Genomic DNA, 21,163 nt, shown 5'->3' on the forward strand with positions numbered 1-21,163 from the left:
TTACATAATATTCTTTTTCTATACTGCGATAAAGTTTAAATAATCTATAACTTGTAGCTATGAAGTCATGGCATTAGAAGTAAATCAAACCACCCAATTCAGGTAGCTACTATATAGTGTAATAAATTAGATAATAGATTGTATTTTTTCACAACATCAGAAGAAATGTGTTAAACAAACAGTACATAGCATAGAGATAGTACTTTCTCCAAACCTGATGAAAAAATTAACTTATAGTGCTATAAGCTGTAGTGCAGTAACAGGAATCCTTCCTTTTCCACTGTAATAACAATTAAGGTTATGTTCTGATTGTCCAAGGTAGTTAAAGTTATGTCCAATAATGTTCCACCAAAATGATAACTTGTGATACTGTTCTTTCTTCAGCCTGTTTTATTTGAAAAAAAAAAATACATGATCACTTTCAGTATAAAAAGTAAAGGGAGATGACACATTTGTTAGATACCCAAATTGATACACAAAAGCCACATAATGTCTATAAGTGTCCAGCTAACTGTAGTTCAGTTCAATCTTGTAGTCTCCTGGATCTTGTCACATTAAATACATATAAGAAAAATGAAAGCCAGTATCTAGTGGCCCTTTGTAAGGTTCCAGTGGCTTCATCAACCCAATAACAAACATACATTAAACAAGAAAAACTTCAAAATATTTATAAATCTAAAGATACAACCTCTAGATGAATCACACCTCATTGATCCCCAACTTTACTTAATTTCCATCACTGCAGAAACACATTTTCTAAAGTTATGGTAAGCAGCTGAATGACACATACACTGATGTCTTAACTAAGCAGGACTAGGTTAATCAGATTCCTGTTGAGTGAAGACATCATATTTTATTATTTGACATTAAACTGTATATGTCTGTATAATATTTTACAGAGAACCACATAATTATCACCTGTTTGCACAAACCTCAAAATGAAATGTCCCAGGTACTTGAGGTCTTACTGCATAAACTCAGTCTTGTCAATGCCATTACAGAACAGTGTTTATATACAATATCTATAACAACTGTTATGGTAAATATCTATATGAAGCTGGCATATACATATATTTGTAAGGGCAGAATTGGCATTACGAATAAATGTGATGGATTAGTTTTGTATGAGTCCAGCATTTCACTAATCTGGTTTGTGGCACTTTCAAGCTTCCTTTGCATATATGGGATACAAGTGCCATCCCATTTTAAGGCAATCTTAATCAGTTTTCTAATGGAATCAAAATAGTTTGACTGTATCCTAACCAAGTCATCAAAGGTAACTAGAATCAGTTTAGTGAAACCTGATCCTCAGTGAATACTTTTATCATTAACAATAGTGCAAAAATATACCCTACAAAGGTGTAAATTCATTATTACAAAGTTCATTCTTATGAACAAAACCTTTAACATTATCAAAAATTTTTGCATTAGTGTTCTGCATGAAATCTATCAACATAAACAGCACAAAAAACAGCACATAGAAAGAAGGCGACCATACACACAAAATACATAAAACAAATTAAAATTTTAAGAATATCAATCGATATCAGGCTTATTTACCAATCCCTTGTGTATTAATTATCCATATGAAGTTGGCATTTTCCAGATTTCAGTACATTCATAAATGTAATGTAGTTGCTTCTGAAAAATTGGGATCAATGTATACATATCTAGTCCTTGTAATATCAAAAGTGACCGAGCCAGTCAGTCACTCATGCCAGAAAACGGTCAGGTAAGCCCTGCATTGTTTTCACATCTTGCAATGCTTGTCTGTGGCCTCTAACCATGTTTTTGTTTGTATATTAAGTTTCATATTTAACTCATTGACTAATGCATTCTCTCTATTGTAACATGTAATTATTTTTTCATAAGTTAAATTCTGGGCAAACATTTGCTTTGTATTGTAAACTTTACAAACACAAATATTTATATATCTATACTGCATAAGTCATTTCCCTCTACTGAATTAACTTATGCAAAACCCCATAAACATACTGTAATCTTTAAATATTCCACTAAACACAAATACTCCCTCTTGGTCTTTTTTCCCTTTCTATATAGTACTATAGTCTTTTTATGCTTATTCCCACTCATCTTACTCAAAAACAGTCATTCTCTCTACATATATATACCACTTCAGGGCATTTTTTTTCTTTATGTTAACCATAACCTTCATATTACTCATACTTCCTTAATTTTCATGTTTCCACTCTCCTAACCCCACATTAAATTCCTGGAAAATACATCTCATTGCCTATAATCTAACAAGCCTTTCTTCTGCTACTAACATTAAAACAATGGCAGAACTAACATTAAAACAAATGGCAGACTGCAATGTATTGCATCAGTAAATAAAGTTCACCACGCCAGATGGTTCATCCTCTGTTACTCCCCTTCAAGCTTAACTTGCAGTAAGTGTCACAACATTTTTGTTACTGGTATAATGTAGTATCAGCTTTCATTCTACCATCTTCAGAGATTATATGTGACCCCCCCTAGTTTCTGGCCATTTCAGCCTCATGCTTTCCTTTCTAAAATGCATGAAACTTGCTTTTATTGGACTCAGTTTATTTTTCATTAGGTCACATATAAGCTGTAAAAATGATACTTCAACATATATGCCCAAAAGAACCTAAATGTTCATAAAAGGATCCAACAATTCCTTCACAACAAATTCCAGGCATTACTTATTCTTTACTGTGAACTCAGTAGGCTATCTTGCATTTGCCATATATTCATATTAATTCAACTGACAAAAATGCTGTTGCTTTAGGCTTTTCATAAGTGTACTTCATAATATGCGTCCAGTAGAAATATGATACCTTTTCCAGAGTCCTTATTTTGACAAATGTAGATTGAAAACTGTAAGACTTGTAATTGCTAAAGGATGCCCAATTATCATGATTGTGCATTAATTCATAACATTACTGGGAAACACAGTTAGCTGAAAGGAACTTCTTACCATTTTTAACCTTACACTTTTGGTAAAGGCACAAGAGCTTTCAATAATGAGTCTAGAGTTCTAAAACTGTTCAGCCTTCTGAAAATTCTCCTGAAATGCAAGTGACTCCAGTGCTCAGCTGGCACATTACTCATGGTGACTGCAGCTGAGACTGACTCATTAAACTAGGAATTTAAAGAGTACATTACTAACAACTCATGACTGATTCTTCTGGTGGACTAAGATTGACAATATGGCTTTAGGAACTCGGCCACTTCTTTATAATCAGTAAATTCAGTAGTTGGTGCAACAATCTGAAAATTACAATTGATAATGCACTTTAATCCAGTATTGCTCCTTGCTCTTAGTCCACCCAATCTCTCATTTCATCCTTTTATCTTCCATCTGAGATTCATGGGGTCCAGTGTGGGAGAATTAACACATTTTAATTCTAAAATTGTGGGGAAATTTACTGACTTGAAATTTTAAGCTGGAGTCACAAAGAAATTTTTCAGATTCTTGTTGACAATTCAGCCCTGTCTGATAGCTCCAAGTTGTCTAATACGGCAAAACAACATTGACTGTGGAACATGTGAAAACTAGAGATATTCAGTATATCATACACCCTGCGAAAAGTTTATTTAGTCACATGATGTAAAGATGTACTACCTGTGCTGTGGGCTACTGGGTTGCTGCCTCAAGGATTGGCATAATATAAGGAGGTATTGCTCCACAGCTTGTCACAGATTGAGACTCTTGCCAAATGAACAAACCTCTTTAGGGACTACTTAAATGACTTACTTGTCACTAAAGTTCAGAGCACTTTGTTTTACCTGTTTCACTGTTACTAAACTGGTCATATGTTTTTTACAAATAAAAGTATCATATATTTTTCAAGATCAGAAAATATCTATGTTCTGATAATATATGTTAATACCTTTAGCTTTTGGCATCTTATTCTCACTCTTATCAATCTGCTGCACTTTACTTCTATGTTCACTCAGAACTTGGACAAAAAAAATAAGACTTAGTTATCCCTAAACAAGCCTGAAGAATCCATTTGCAGTTAAATTAGAATCAAATATAACCTTAACTCGCTTTCTTCCCCATCACTACCACTCTCCAAGCACATACCAAGAATATTCTTTCAAATCTTAAGCTCAACAGGCATGTTATAATGCTAAACTGCTCCTTTAGTATGTTTTGAAAGTCGAAAAAAGTGCCTTCTACACTAGCAGAAATTTCCAACACTATGCACAGGTACATCCCTTTATTCTTATCCATTTCATCCTATCTTGTGGAAAAACCTATTGTAAATATAATGCTCTCCATGTCTACAACTTTCTTCACTCTTGCAATACAATCTGTCTGCCCTTGAGTTACAAATTCTCAACCTTCAATTCTTTCTAAAGTACTTACGTTTACACCATCCCAAAGTAATTCACATCTATCCATTCAACAATACTATGATTTTCACTGTGATCCCATATCAGTGTCTCTAATCTTTCTCATTCCCACAGCATAACCAGAACCTCCTAGAACACAGCCTTACCCAAATATTCAGACATCTATATGATACCAAAAAAAATCATAACCTCAATCATTTTCATGAATTATGAAACAAAATTCCAGTTTCATGCTTGTCCCAATCAATACTGGATGTTTCATTATGTCTTAAGTAAAATGAAGTACATCTAAAACATGAAATCCAGTTCATCAACCCTTTCACTGTGGCAGGCTTTTAACAGTTTCTACTTCCTGTGCAAAAATCTTTTTTTAATATACATATCCATGGGGATTGGGGAGAAAGAAAACTGTCCAGATATTCCCCATGTGTTGTAGAAAGTGACATAAAGTTGTGGAAGTGGGGGAAATGAAAATCCTTCTCCCCTAATATACTTTTTTAAAAGAAGTAACAAAGAAGGGGGCCAAGTGAGGATTTTTCCCTTAAAGGCTCAGACATCTGCTCTTGATGCTACCTCGCTAATGCAAGAAATGTCAAATACATATGAAAATATATATATTTCAACTTGGTTGCCATTTCCCAAGTTAGCTCTAGGAACATATGGGGTTGTTAGGGACGTGAATGCAAAAGTTTTGGAGAGAGGGGTAAGTATGCATTCTGTTGTGGATGAGAGGGCTTGGGAAGTAAGTCAGTTGTTATTCACAGATGATACAGCACTGGTGGCTGATTCAGGTGAGAAACTGCAGATGTTGGTGACTGAGTTTGGTAAAGTGTAAGAAAGAAGAAAGTTGAGAGTAAATGTGAATAAGAGCATGGTTGTTAGGTTCAGTAGGGTTGAGGGGAAAGTTAATTGGGAGGTAAGTTTGAATGGAGAAAAACTGGAGGAAGTGAAGTGTTTTAGATACCTGGGAGTGGATTTGGTAGCAGATGGAACCATGGAAGCGGAAGTGAGTCACAGGGTGGGGGAGGGGGCGAAGGTTCTGGGAGCGTTAAAAAGTGTGTGGAAGGTGAGAACGTTATCTCGTAGAGCAAAAGTGGGTATGTTTGAAGGAATAGTGGTTTCAACAATGTTATAAGGTTGCGAGGCATGGGCTATAAATAGGGTTGTGCAGAGGAGGGTGGATGTGTTGGAAATAAAACGTTTGAGGACAATATGAGGTGTGAGATGGTTTGATAGAGTAAGTAATGAAAGGGTAAGAGAGATGTGTGATAATAAAAAAGAGTGTGGGGAGAGAGAAGGGGAGGGTGTATTGTAATAGTTTGGTCACATGAAGAGAATGATTGAGGAAAGATTGACAAAGAGGACATATGTGTCAGAGGGGTAGAGAACGAGAAGTGGGAAACCAAATTGGAGGTAGAAGGATGGAGTGAAAAAGATTTTGTGCGATCGGGGCCTGAACATACAGGAGGGTGAAAGGCGTGCAAGGAATAGAGTGAATTGGAACGATATGGTATACCGGGGTCGATGTTCTGTCAATGGATTGAACCAGGGCATGTGAAGTGTCTGGGGTAAACCATGGAAAGTTTTGTGGGGCCTGGATGTGGAAAGAGAGCTGTGGTTTCGGTGCATTACACATGACAGCTAGAGACTGAGTGTGAACGAATGTAGCCTTTATTGCTTTTACCTAGCACTACCTTAAGCGTGCGTGGGAGAGGGGGTGTCATTTCATGTGTATATATGTATATGTTTGTGTATGTATATGTATGTATATGTTGAAATGTACAGGTATGTATATGTGCGTGTGTGGGCATTTATGCATATACATGTATGTGGGTGGGTGGGGCCATTCTTTTGTCTGTTTCCTTGAGCTACCTTGCTAATGCCAGAGACAGCAACAAGGTATAATAAAATAAGTAAATGTATATGGGTATATTTGAGGACAATATGTGGTGTGAGGTGGTTTGATTAAGTAATGAAAGGGTAAGAGAGATGTGTGGTATTAAAAAGAGTATGGTTGAGAGAGCAGAAGAGGGTGTGTTGAAATGGTTTGGACACTTGGAGAGAACGAGTGAGGAAAGATTGACGAAGAGGATATATGTGTCAGAGATGGAGGGAAGAAGGAGAAGCGGGAAACCAAATTGGAGGTGGAACAATGAAGTGAAAAAGATTTGAGCGATTGGGCCTGAACATACAGGAGGGTGATAGGTGTGCAAGGAATAGAGTGAATTGGAACAATGTGGTATACCGGGGTTGACGTGCTGTCAATGGATTGTACCAGGGCAGGTGAAGTGTCTGGGGTAAACCATGGAAAAGTCTGTGGAGCGTGGATGTGGAAAGGGAGCTTTGGTTTTGGTGCATTATACATGACAGCTAGAGACTGAGAGTGAATGAATGTGGCCTTTTTCTTCTGTTCCTGGCACTGCATTGCTGGAGGGAGGCGGGGGAATGCAATTTCGTGTGTGGTGGGGTGGCGACAGGAGTGGATGAAGGCTGTAAGTATGGATATGTACATGTGTATATATGGATATGTCTGTGTATGTATATGTATGTATAGGTTGAAATGTATATGTATGTATATGAGCGTGTGTGAGCGTTTATGTATATGCATGTGTATTTAGGTGGGATATGCTATTCCTTGTGTGTTTCCTTGTGCTACCTTGCTAACGCAGGAGAAGTTGGTTAGGTATAATATATATATATGTATATATTAGCCTCCACATTATCTTGTGGAGGCTAAGGTGAAGATTTGTATGGGTTTTCAGAAAAGAAGAGTGAATGTTGGGGTGAAGAGGGTGGTGAGAGTAAGTGAGCTTGGGAAGGAGACTTGTGTGAGGAAGTACCAGGAGAGACTGAGTACAGAATGGAAAAAGGTGAGAACAATGGAAGTAAGGGGAGTGGGGGAGGAATGGGATGTATTTAGGGAATCAGTGATGGATTGCGCAAAAGATGCTTGTGGCATGAGAAGAGTGGGAGGTGGGTTGATTAGAAAGGGTAGTGAGTGGTGGGATGAAGAAGTAAGAGTATTAGTGAAAGAGAAGAGAGAGGCATTTGGACGATTTTTGCAGGGAAAAAATGAAACTGAGTGGGAGACGTATAAAAGAAAGAGACAGGAGGTCAAGAGAAAGGTGCAAGAGGTGAAAAAAAGGGCAAATGAGAGTTGGGGTGAGAGAGTATCATTAAATCTTAGGGAGAATAAAAAGATGTTCTGGAAGGAGGTAAATAAAGTGCGTAAGACAAGGGAGCAAATGGGAACTTCAGTGAAGGGTGCAAATGGGGAGGTGATAACAAGTAGTGGTGATGTGAGGAGGAGATGGAGTGAGTATTTTGAAGGTTTGTTGAATGTGTTTGATGATAGAGTGGCAGATATAGGGTGTTTTGGTCGAGGTGGTGTGCAAAGTGCGAGGGTTAGGGAAAATGAGTTGGTAAACAGAGAAGAGGTAGTAAAAGCTTTGCGGAAGATGAAAGCCGGCAAGGCAGCAGGTTTGGATGGTATTGCAGTGAAATTTATTAAAAAAGGGGGTGACTGTATTGTTGACTGGTTGGTAAGGTTATTTAATGTATGTATGACTCATGGTGAGGTGCCTGAGGATTGGCGGAATGCGTGCATAGTGCCATTGTACAAAGACAAAGGGGATAAGAGTGAGTGCTCAAATTACAGAGATATAAGTTTGTTGAGTATTCCTGGCAAATTATATGGGAGGGTATTGATTAAGAGGGTGAAGGCATGTACAGAGCATCAGACTGGGGAAGAGCAGTGTGGTTTCAGAAGTGGTAGAGGATGTGTGGATCAGGTGTTTGCTTTGAAGAATGTATGTGAGAAATACTTAGAAAAGCAAATGGATTTGTATGTAGCATTTATGGATCTGGAGAAGGCATATGATAGAGTTGATAGAGATGCTCTGTGGAAGGTGTTAAGAATATATGGTGTGGGAGGCAAGTTGTTAGAAGCAGTGAAAAGTTTTTATCGAGGATGTAAGGCATGTGTACGTGTAGGAAGAGAGGAAAGTGATTGGTTCTCAGTGAATGTAGGTTTGCAGCAGGGGTGTGTGATGTCTCCATGGTTGTTTAATTTGTTTATGGAAGGGGTTGTTAGGGAGGTGAATGCAAGAGTTTTGGAAAGAGGGGCAAGTATGAAGTCTGTTGGGGATGAGAGAGCTTGGGAAGTGAGTCAGTTGTTGTTCACTGATGATACAGCGCTGGTGGCTGATTCATGTGAGAAACTGCAGAAGCTGGTGACTGAGTTTGGTAAAGTGTGTGAAAGAAGAAAGTTAAGAGTAAATGTGAATAAGAGCAAGGTTATTAGGTACAGTAGGGTTGAGGGTCAATTCAATTGGGAGGTGAGTTTGAATGGAGAAAAACTGGAGGAAGTGAAGTGTTTTAGATATCAGGGAGTGGATCTGGCAGCGGATGGAACCATGGAAGCAGAAGTGGATCATAGGGTGGGGGAGGGGGCGAAAATTCTGGGAGCCTTGAAGAATGTGTGGAAGTCGAGAACATAATCTCGGAAAGCAAAAATGGGTATGTTTGAAGGAATAGTGGTTCCAATAATTTTGTATGGTTGCGAGGCTTGGACTATGGATAGAGTTGTGCGCAGGAGGATGGATGTGCTGGAAATGAGATGTTTGAGGACAATGTGTGGTGTGAGGTGGTTTGATCGAGTAAGTAACGTAAGGGTAAGAGAGATGTGTGGAAATAAAAAAAGCGTGGTTGAGAGAGCAGAAGAGGGTGTTTTGAAATGGTTTGGTCACATGGAGAGAATAAGTGAGGAAAGATTGACCAAGAGGATATATGTGTCGGAGGTGGAGGGAACGAGGAGAAGAGGGAGACCAAATTGGAGGTGGAAAGATGGAGTGAAAAAGATTTTGTGTGATCGGGGCCTGAACATGCAGGAGGGTGAAAGGAGGGCAAAGAATAGAGTGAATTGGAGCGATGTGGTATATCGGGGTTGACGTGCTGTCAGTGGATTGAATCAAGGCATGTGTATGGGGGTGGGTTGGGCCATTTCTTTCGTCTGTTTCCTTGCGCTACCTCGCAAATGCGGGAGACAGCGACAAAGCAAAAAAAAAAAAAAAAAAATGTATATGTCTGTGTGTATATATATGTGTACATTGAGATGTATAGGTATGTATATTTGCGTGTGTGGACATGTATGTATATACATGTGTATGTGGGTGGGTTGGGCCATTCTTTCGTCTGTTTCCTTGCGCTACCTCACTAACGCGGGAGACAGCGACAAAGCAAAATAAATAAATAAATAAATGTATATATATATATATATTCTATTTTTTTCATACAATTCGCCATTTCCCACATTAATGAGGTAGCGTAGGACTGAGCCTTTGAGGGAATATCCTCACTTGGCCTCCTTCTCTTTTCCTTGTTTTGGAAAATTAAAACGAAAGGGGAGGATTTCCAGTCCCATGCTCCCTCCCCTTTTAGTCGCTTTCTACGACACAGGGAATACGCAGGAAGTATTCTTTCTCCCCTCTCCCCAGGGATAATGTGTATATTTATTTATTTATTTATTTAGCTTTGTCGCTGTCTCCTGCATTAGCGAGGTAGCGCAAGGAAACGGACGAAAGAAATGGCCCAACCCACCCACATACACATGTATATACATACACGTCCACACACGCAAATATACATACCTATACATCTCAACGCATACATATATATATATATATACACACAGACAGACATATACATATATACACATGTACATAATTCACATTGTCTGCCCTTATTCATTCCCATTGCCACCCCACCACACATGAAATAACAACCCTTTCCCCCGAAATGTGCGCAAGGTAGTGCTAGGAAAAGACAACAAAGGCCACATTCGTTCACACTCAGTCTCTAGCTGTCATGTAATAATGCACCGAAACCACAGCTCCCTTTCCACATCCGGGCTCCACAGAACTTTCCATGGTTTACCCCAGACGCTTCACATGCCCTAGTTCAATCCATTAGCAGCACGTCGACCCCGGTATACCAAATCGTTCCAATTTACTCTATTCCTTGCACGCCTTTCACCCTCCTGCATGTTCAGGCCCCGATCACTCAAATCTTTTTCACTCCATCTTTCCACCTCCAAATTGGTCTCCCACTTCTCCTCGTTCCCTCCACCTCTGACACATATATCCTCTTGGTCAATCTTTCCTCACTCATTCTCTCCATGTGACCAAACCATTTTGAAATGCCCTCTTCTGCTCTCTCAACCACACTCTTTTTATTACCACACATCTCTCTTACCCTATTATTACTTACTCGATCAAACCATCTCACACCACACATTGTCCTCAAACATCTCATTTCCAGTACATCCACCCTCCTCCGCACAACTCTATCCATAGCCCACGCCTCGCAACCATATAACATTGTTGGAACCACTATTCCTTCAAACATACCCATTTTTGCTTTCCGAGATAATGTTCTCAACTTCCACACATTCTTCAATGCTCCCAGAACTTTCGCCCCCTCCCCCACCCTATGATTCATTTCCGCTTCCATGGTTCCATTCCCTGCCAAATCCACTCCCAGATATCTAAAACACTTCACTTCCTCCACCTTTCTCCATTCAAACTTACCTCCCAATTGACTTGTCCCTCAACCCTGCTGTTCCTAATAACCTTGCTCTTTTTCACATTTACTCTCAGCTTTCTTCTTTCACACACTTTACCAAACTCAGTCACCAGCTTCTGCAGTTTCTCACACGAATCAGCCACCAGCGCTGTATCATCAGCAAACAACAACTGACTCACTTCCCAAGCTCTCTCATCCACAACAGACTGTATACTTGCCCCTCTTTCCAAAACTCTTGCATTCACCTCCCTAACAACCCCATCCATAAACAAATTAAACAACCATGGAGACATCACACACCCCTGCTGCAAACCTACATTCATTGAGAACCAATCACTTTCCTCTCTTCCTACACGTACACATGCCTTACATCCTCGATAAAAACTTTTCACTGCTTCTAACAACTTGCCTACCACACCATATATTCTTAATACCTTCCACAGAGCATCTCTATCAACTCTATCATATGCCTTCTCCAGATCCATAAATGCCAAATACCTTCCACAGAGCATCTCTATCAACTCTATCATATGCCTTCTCCAGATCCATAAATGCCAAATACCTTCCACAGAGCATCACTATCAACTCTGTCATATGCCTTCTCCAGATCCATAAATGCCACATACAAATCCATTTGCTTTTCTAAGTATTTCTCACATACATTCGTCAAAGCAAACACCTGATCCACACATCGTCTACCACTTCTGAAACCACACTGCTCCTCCCCAATCTGATGCTCTGTACATGCCTTCACCCTCTCAATCAATACCCTCCCATATAATTTCCCAGGAATACTCAACAAACTTATACCTCTGTAATTTGAGCACTCACTTTTATCCCCTTTGCCTTTGTACAGAGAAGAGGTAGTAAAAGCTTTGCACACCACCTCGACCAAAACACCCTATATCTGCCACTCTATCATCAAACACATTCAACAAACCTTCAAAATACTCACTCCATCTCCTCACATCACCATTACTTGTTATCATCTCCCTATTAGCCCCCTTCACTGAAGTTCCCATTTGCCCCCTTGTCTTACGCACTTTGTTTACCTCCTTCCAAAACATCTTTTTATTCTTCCTAAAATTCAATGATACTCTCTCAACCCAACTCTCAATTGCCCTCTTTTTCATCTCTTGCACCTTTCTCTTGACCTCCTGCCTCTTTCTTTTATACATCTCCCACTCATTTGCATTATTTCCCTGCAAAAATCGTCGAAATGCCTCTCTTCTCTTTCACTAATAATCTTACTTCTTCATCCCACCACTCACTACCCTTTCTAATCTGCCCACCTCCCACGCTTCTCATGTCACAAGCATCTTTTGCGCAAGCCATCACTGCTTCCCTAAATACATCCCATTCCTCCCCCACTCCCCTTACATCCTTAGTTCTCACCTTTTTCCATTCTGTACTCAGTCTCTCCTGGTACTTCCTCACACAAGTCTCCTTCCCAACCTCACTTACTCTCACCACTCTTTTCACCCCAACATTCTCTCTTCTTTTCTGAAAACCTCTACAAATCTTCACCTTTGCCTCCACAAGATAATGATCAGACATCCCTTCATTTGCACCTCTCAGCACATTAACATCAAAAAGTCTCTCTTTCGCACGCCTATCAATTAACACGTAATCCAATGATGTTCTCTGGCCATCTCTCCTACTTAGATACGTATACTTATGTATATCTCTCTTTAAACCAGGTATTCCCAATCAACAGTCCTTTGTAAGCACCTAAATCTACAAGCTCTTCACCATTTCCATTTACAACACAGAACACCCCATGTACACCAATTATTCCCTCAACTGCCACATTAGTCACCTTTGCATTCAAATCACCCATCACTATAACCCGGTCTCGTGCATCAAAACTACTAACACACTCACTCAGCTGCTCCCAAAACACTTGCCTCTCATGATCTTTCTTCTCATGCCCAGGTGCATATGCACCAATAATCACCCACCTACCTCCATCCACTTTCAATTTTACCCATATCAATCTAGAGTTTTCTTTCTTACACTCTATCACATACTCCCACCACTCCTGTTTCAGGAGTAGTGCTACTCCTTCCATTGCTCTTGTCCTCTTACTAACCCCTGACTTTACTCCCAAGACATTCCCAACCACTCTTCCCCGTTACCTTTGAGCTTCGTTTCACTCAGAGCCAAAACATCCAGGTTCTTTTCCTCAAACATACTACCTATATATTTTTTTTTTATTTTATTATACTTTGTCGCTGTCTCCCGCGTTTGCGAGGTAGCACAAGGAAACAGACGAAAGAAATGGCCCAACCCCCCCCCCATACACATGTATATACATACGTCCACACACGCAAATATACATACCTACACAGCTTTCCATGGTTTACCCCAGACGCTTCACATGCATTGATTCAATCCACTGACAGCACGTCAACCCCGGTATACCACATCGCTCCAATTCACTCTATTCCTTGCCCTCCTTTCACCCTCCTGCATGTTCAGGCCCCGATCACACAAAATCTTTTTCACTCCATCTTTCCACCTCCAATTTGGTCTCCCTCTTCTCCTTGTTCCCTCCACCTCCGACTCATATATCCTCTTGGTCAATCTTTCCTCACTCATCCTCTCCATGTGCCCAAACCACTTCAAAACACCCTCTTCTGCTCTCTCAACCACGCTCTTTTTATTTCCACACATCTCTCTTACCCTTACGTTACTCACTCGATCAAACCACCTCACACCACACATTGTCCTCAAACATCTCATTTCCAGCACATCCATCCTCCTGCGCACAACTCTATCCATAGCCCACGCCTCGCAACCATACAACATTGTTGGAACCACTATTCCTTCAAACATACCCATTTTTGCTTTCCGAGATAATGTTCTTGACTTCCACACATTCTTCAAGGCCCCCAGGATTTTCGCCCCCTCCCCCACCCTATGATCCACTTCCGCTTCCATGGTTCCATCCGCTGCCAGATCCACTCCCAGATATCTAAAACACTTCACTTCCTCCAGTTTTTCTCCATTCAAACTCACCTCCCAATTGACTTGACCCTCAACCCTCCTGTACCTAATAACCTTGCTCTTATTCACATTTACTCTTAACTTTCTTCTTCCACACACTTTTCCGTATTTATTTATATTTTTTTTATATTTCATTTAGCTTTGTTGCTGTCTCCCGCGTTAGGGAGGTAGCGCAAGAAAACAGACGAAAGAATGGCCTAACCCACCTACATACACATGTATACACATACATGTCCACACATGCAAATATACATACATATACATCTCAATGTACAGTCATATACATATATACACATGTACATAATTCATACTGTCTGCCTTTATTCATTCCCATCACCACTCTGCCATACATGAAATAACAACCCCCTCCCCCTTCATGTGTGCGAGTAGCGGTAGGAAAGGACAACAAAGGCCACATTCGTTCACACTCAGTCTCTAGCTGTCATGTAATAATGCACCAAAACCACAGCTCCCTTTCCACATCCGGGCCTCAAAAAACTTTCCATGGTTTACCCAAGACGCTTCACGTGCCCTGGATCATCCCTTGACAGCATGTCGACCCCAGTATACCACATCATTCCAATTCACTCTATTCCTTGCAAGCCTTTCACCCTCCTGAATGTTCAGGCCCCAATCGCTCAAAATAATTTCACTCCATATTTCCACCTTCAATTTGGTTTCCCACTTCTTGTTCCATCCACCTCTGACACATATATCCTCTTTGTCAATCTTTCCTAACTCGTTCATTCCATGTGACCAAACCATTTCAAAACACCCTTTTCTGCTCTCAAAAATACTCTTTTTTTTCTACCACACATCTCTCTTACCCTTTCATTACTTACTCGATCAAACCATCTTACACCACATAATATCCTCAAACATCTCATTTCCAACACATCCACCCTCCTCCACACAACTCTATCTATAGCCCATGCCTCACAACCATATAACATTGTTGGAACCACTATTCCTTCAGACATACCCAATATTGCTTTCCAAGATAATGTTCTTGCCTTCCACACATTTTTCAACACTCACAGAACTTTCGCCCCCTCCCCCAACCTGTGACTCACTTCTGCTTCCATGGTTCCATGGTTCCATCCACTGCCAAATCCACTCCCAGATATCTATCTATCTATCCATCCATCTATCTATCTATCTATCTATCTATCTATCTATCTATCTATCTATCTATCTATCTATCTATATATATATATAGGTGAGTTTGAATGGAGAAAAACTGGAGGAAGTGAAGTGTTTTAGATATCTGGGAGTGGATCTGGCAGCGGATGGAACCATGGAAGCGGAAGTGGATCATAGGGTGGGGGAGGGGGCGAAAATTCTGGGAGCCTTGAAGAATGTGTGGAAGTCGAGAACATTATCTCGGAAAGCAAAAATGGGTATGTTTGAAGGAATAGTGGTTCCAACAATGTTGTATGGTTGCGAGGCGTGGACTATGGATAGAGTTGTGCGCAGGAGGATGGATGTGCTGGAAATGAGATGTTTGAGGACAATGTGTGGTGTGAGGTGGTTTGATCGAGTAAGTAACGTAAGGGTAAGAGAGATGTGTGGAAATAAAAAGAGCGTGGTTGAGAGAGCAGAAGAGGGTGTTTTGAAATGGTTTGGTCACATGGAGAGAATGAGTGAGGAAAGATTGACCAAGAGGATATATGTGTCGGAGGTGGAGGGAACGAGGAGAAGAGGGAGACCAAATTGGAGGTGGAAAGATGGAGTGAAAAAGATTTTGTGTGATCGGGGCCTGAACATGCAGGAGGGTGAAAGGAGGGCAAAGAATAGAGTGAATTGGAGCGATGTGGTATACCGGGGTTGACGTGCTGTCAGTGGATTGAATCAAGGCATGTGTATGAGGGTGGGTTGGGCACATGTATATACATACACGTCCACACACGCAAATATACATACCTATACATTTCAATGTACACATATATATACACACACAGACACATACATATATACCTATGCACACAATTCACACTGTCTGCCTTTATTTATTCCCATCGCCACCTCGCCACACATGGAATACCATCCTCCTCCCCCCTCATGTGTGCGAGGTAGCGCTAGGAAAAGACAACAAAGGCCCCATTCGTTCACACTCAGTCTCTAGCTGTCATGCAATAATGCCCAAAACCACAGCTCCCTTTCCACATCCAGGCCCCACACAACTTTCCATGGTTTACCCCAGACGCTTCACATGCCCTGATTCAATCCACTGACAGCCCGTCAACCCCGGTATACCACATCGATCCAATTCACTCTAATCCTTGCCCGCCTTTCACCCTCCTGCATGTTCAGGCCCCGATCACTCAAAATCTTTTTCACTCCATCTTTCCACCTCCAATTTGGTCTCCCACTTCTCCTTGTTCCCTCCACCTCCGACATATATATCCTATTGGTCAATCTTTCCTCACTCATTCTCTCCATGTGCCCAAACCATTTCAAAACACCCTCTTCTGCTCTCTCAACTACGCTCTTTTTATTTCCACACATCTCTCTTACCCTTACATTACTTACTCGATCAAACCACCTCACACCACACATTGTCCTCAAACATTTCCAGCACATTCACCCTCCTGTGCACAACTCTATCCATAGCCCACGTCTCACAACCATACAACATTGTTGGAACCACTATTCCTTCAAACATACCCATTTTTGCTTTCCGAGATAATGTTCTCGACTTCCACACATTCTTCAAGGCTCCCAGGATTTTCGCCCCCTCCCCCACCCTATGATTCACTTCCGCTTCCATGGTTCCATCCACTGCCAGATCCACTCCCAGATATCTAAAACACTTTACTTCCTCCAGTTTTTCTCCATTCAAACTTACCTCCCAATTGACTTGACCCTCAACCCTACTGTACCTAATAACCTTGCTCTTATTCACATTTACTCTTAACTTTCTTCTTTCACACACTTTACCAAACTCAGTCACCAGCTTCTGCAGTTTCTCACATGAATCAGCCACCAGCGCTGTATCATCAGCGAACAACAACTGACTCACTTCCCAAGCTCTCTCATCCCCAACAGACTTCATACTTGCCCCTCTTTCCAAAACTCTTGCATTCACCTCCCTAACAACCCCATCCATAAACAAATTAAACAACCATGGAGACATCACACACCCCTGCTGCAAACCTACATTCATTGAGAACCAATCACTTTCCTCTCTTCCTACACGTACACATGCCTTACATCCTCGATAAAAACTTTTCACTGCTTCTAACAACTTCCCTACCACACCATATATTCTTATACCTTCCACAGAGCATCTCTATCAACTCTATCATATGCCTTCCCCAGATCCATAAATGCCAAATACCTTCCACAGAGCATCTCTATCAACTCTATCATATGCCTTCTCCAGATCCATAAATGCCAAATACCTTCCACAGAGCATCACTATCAACTCTGTCATATGCCTTCTCCAGATCCATAAATGCCACATACAAATCCATTTGCTTTTCTAAGTATTTCTCACATACATTCGTCAAAGCAAACACCTGATCCACACATCGTCTACCACTTCTGAAACCACACTGCTCCTCCCCAATCTGATGCTCTGTACATGCCTTCACCCTCTCAATCAATACCCTCCCATATAATTTCCCAGGAATACTCAACAAACTTATACCTCTGTAATTTGAGCACTCACTTTTATCCCCTTTGCCTTTGTACAGAGAAGAGGTAGTAAAAGCTTTGCACACCACCTCGACCAAAACACCCTATATCTGCCACTCTATCATCAAACACATTCAACAAACCTTCAAAATACTCACTCCATCTCCTCACATCACCATTACTTGTTATCATCTCCCTATTAGCCCCCTTCACTGAAGTTCCCATTTGCCCCCTTGTCTTATGCACTTTGTTTACCTCCTTCCAAAACATCTTTTTATTCTTCCTAAAATTCAATGATACTCTCTCAACCCAACTCTCAATTGCCCTCTTTTTCATCTCTTGCACCTTTCTCTTGACCTCCTGCCTCTTTCTTTTATACATCTCCCACTCATTTGCATTATTTCCCTGCAAAAATCGTCGAAATGCCTCTCTTCTCTTTCACTAATAATCTTACTTCTTCATCCCACCACTCACTACCCTTTCTAATCTGCCCACCTCCCACGCTTCTCATGTCACAAGCATCTTTTGCGCAAGCCATCACTGCTTCCCTAAATACATCCCATTCCTCCCCCACTCCCCTTACATCCTTAGTTCTCACCTTTTTCCATTCTGTACTCAGTCTCTCCTGGTACTTCCTCACACAAGTCTCCTTCCCAACCTCACTTACTCTCACCACTCTTTTCACCCCAACATTCTCTCTTCTTTTCTGAAAACCTCTACAAATCTTCACCTTTGCCTCCACAAGATAATGATCAGACATCCCTTCATTTGCACCTCTCAGCACATTAACATCAAAAAGTCTCTCTTTCGCACGCCTATCAATTAACACGTAATCCAATGATGTTCTCTGGCCATCTCTCCTACTTAGATACGTATACTTATGTATATCTCTCTTTAAACCAGGTATTCCCAATCAACAGTCCTTTGTAAGCACCTAAATCTACAAGCTCTTCACCATTTCCATTTACAACACAGAACACCCCATGTACACCAATTATTCCCTCAACTGCCACATTAGTCACCTTTGCATTCAAATCACCCATCACTATAACCCGGTCTCGTGCATCAAAACTACTAACACACTCACTCAGCTGCTCCCAAAACACTTGCCTCTCATGATCTTTCTTCTCATGCCCAGGTGCATATGCACCAATAATCACCCACCTACCTCCATCCACTTTCAATTTTACCCATATCAATCTAGAGTTTTCTTTCTTACACTCTATCACATACTCCCACCACTCCTGTTTCAGGAGTAGTGCTACTCCTTCCATTGCTCTTGTCCTCTTACTAACCCCTGACTTTACTCCCAAGACATTCCCAACCACTCTTCCCCGTTACCTTTGAGCTTCGTTTCACTCAGAGCCAAAACATCCAGGTTCTTTTCCTCAAACATACTACCTATATATTTTTTTTTTATTTTATTATACTTTGTCGCTGTCTCCCGCGTTTGCGAGGTAGCACAAGGAAACAGACGAAAGAAATGGCCCAACCCCCCCCCCATACACATGTATATACATACGTCCACACACGCAAATATACATACCTACACAGCTTTCCATGGTTTACCCCAGACGCTTCACATGCATTGATTCAATCCACTGACAGCACGTCAACCCCGGTATACCACATCGCTCCAATTCACTCTATTCCTTGCCCTCCTTTCACCCTCCTGCATGTTCAGGCCCCGATCACACAAAATCTTTTTCACTCCATCTTTCCACCTCCAATTTGGTCTCCCTCTTCTCCTTGTTCCCTCCACCTCCGACTCATATATCCTCTTGGTCAATCTTTCCTCACTCATCCTCTCCATGTGCCCAAACCACTTCAAAACACCCTCTTCTGCTCTCTCAACCACGCTCTTTTTATTTCCACACATCTCTCTTACCCTTACGTTACTCACTCGATCAAACCACCTCACACCACACATTGTCCTCAAACATCTCATTTCCAGCACATCCATCCTCCTGCGCACAACTCTATCCATAGCCCACGCCTCGCAACCATACAACATTGTTGGAACCACTATTCCTTCAAACATACCCATTTTTGCTTTCCGAGATAATGTTCTCGACTTCCACACATTCTTCAAGGCCCCCAGGATTTTCGCCCCCTCCCCCACCCTATGATCCACTTCCGCTTCCATGGTTCCATCCGCTGCCAGATCCACTCCCAGATATCTAAAACACTTCACTTCCTCCAGTTTTTCTCCATTCAAACTCACCTCCCAATTGACTTGACCCTCAACCCTCCTGTACCTAATAACCTTGCTCTTATTCACATTTACTCTTAACTTTCTTCTTCCACACACTTTTCCGTATTTATTTATATTTTTTTTATATTTCATTTAGCTTTGTTGCTGTCTCCCGCGTTAGGGAGGTAGCGCAAGAAAACAGACGAAAGAATGGCCTAACCCACCTACATACACATGTATACACATACATGTCCACACATGCAAATATACATACATATACATCTCAATGTACAGTCATATACATATATACACATGTACATAATTCATACTGTCTGCCTTTATTCATTCCCATCACCACTCTGCCATACATGAAATAACAACCCCCTCCCCCTTCATGTGTGCGAGTAGCGGTAGGAAAGGACAACAAAGGCCACATTCGTTCACACTCAGTCTCTAGCTGTCATGTAATAATGCACCAAAACCACAGCTCCCTTTCCACATCCGGGCCTCAAAAAACTTTCCATGGTTTACCCAAGACGCTTCACGTGCCCTGGATCATCCCTTGACAGCATGTCGACCCCAGTATACCACATCATTCCAATTCACTCTATTCCTTGCAAGCCTTTCACCCTCCTGAATGTTCAGGCCCCAATCGCTCAAAATAATTTCACTCCATATTTCCACCTTCAATTTGGTTTCCCACTTCTTGTTCCATCCACCTCTGACACATATATCCTCTTTGTCAATCTTTCCTAACTCGTTCATTCCATGTGACCAAACCATTTCAAAACACCCTTTTCTGCTCTCAAAAATACTCTTTTTTTTTTCTACCACACATCTCTCTTACCCTTTCATTACTTACTCGATCAAACCATCTTACACCACATAATATCCTCAAACATCTCATTTCCAACACATCCACCCTCCTCCACACAACTCTATCTATAGCCCATGCCTCACAACCATATAACATTGTTGGAACCACTATTCCTTCAGACATACCCAATATTGCTTTCCAAGATAATGTTCTTGCCTTCCACACATTTTTCAACACTCACAGAACTTTCGCCCCCTCCCCCAACCTGTGACTCACTTCTGCTTCCATGGTTCCATGGTTCCATCCACTGCCAAATCCACTCCCAGATATCTATCTATCTATCCATCCATCTATCTATCTATCTATCTATCTATCTATCTATCTATCTATCTATCTATCTATCTATCTATATATATATATAGGTGAGTTTGAATGGAGAAAAACTGGAGGAAGTGAAGTGTTTTAGATATCTGGGAGTGGATCTGGCAGCGGATGGAACCATGGAAGAGGAAGTGGATCATAGGGTGGGGGAGGGGGCGAAAATTCTGGGAGCCTTGAAGAATGTGTGGAAGTCG

The sequence above is a fragment of the Panulirus ornatus genome, chromosome 9 (genome assembly GCF_036320965.1).
Source record: "Panulirus ornatus isolate Po-2019 chromosome 9, ASM3632096v1, whole genome shotgun sequence".
Classification (NCBI taxonomy): Eukaryota; Metazoa; Arthropoda; class Malacostraca; order Decapoda; family Palinuridae; genus Panulirus; species Panulirus ornatus.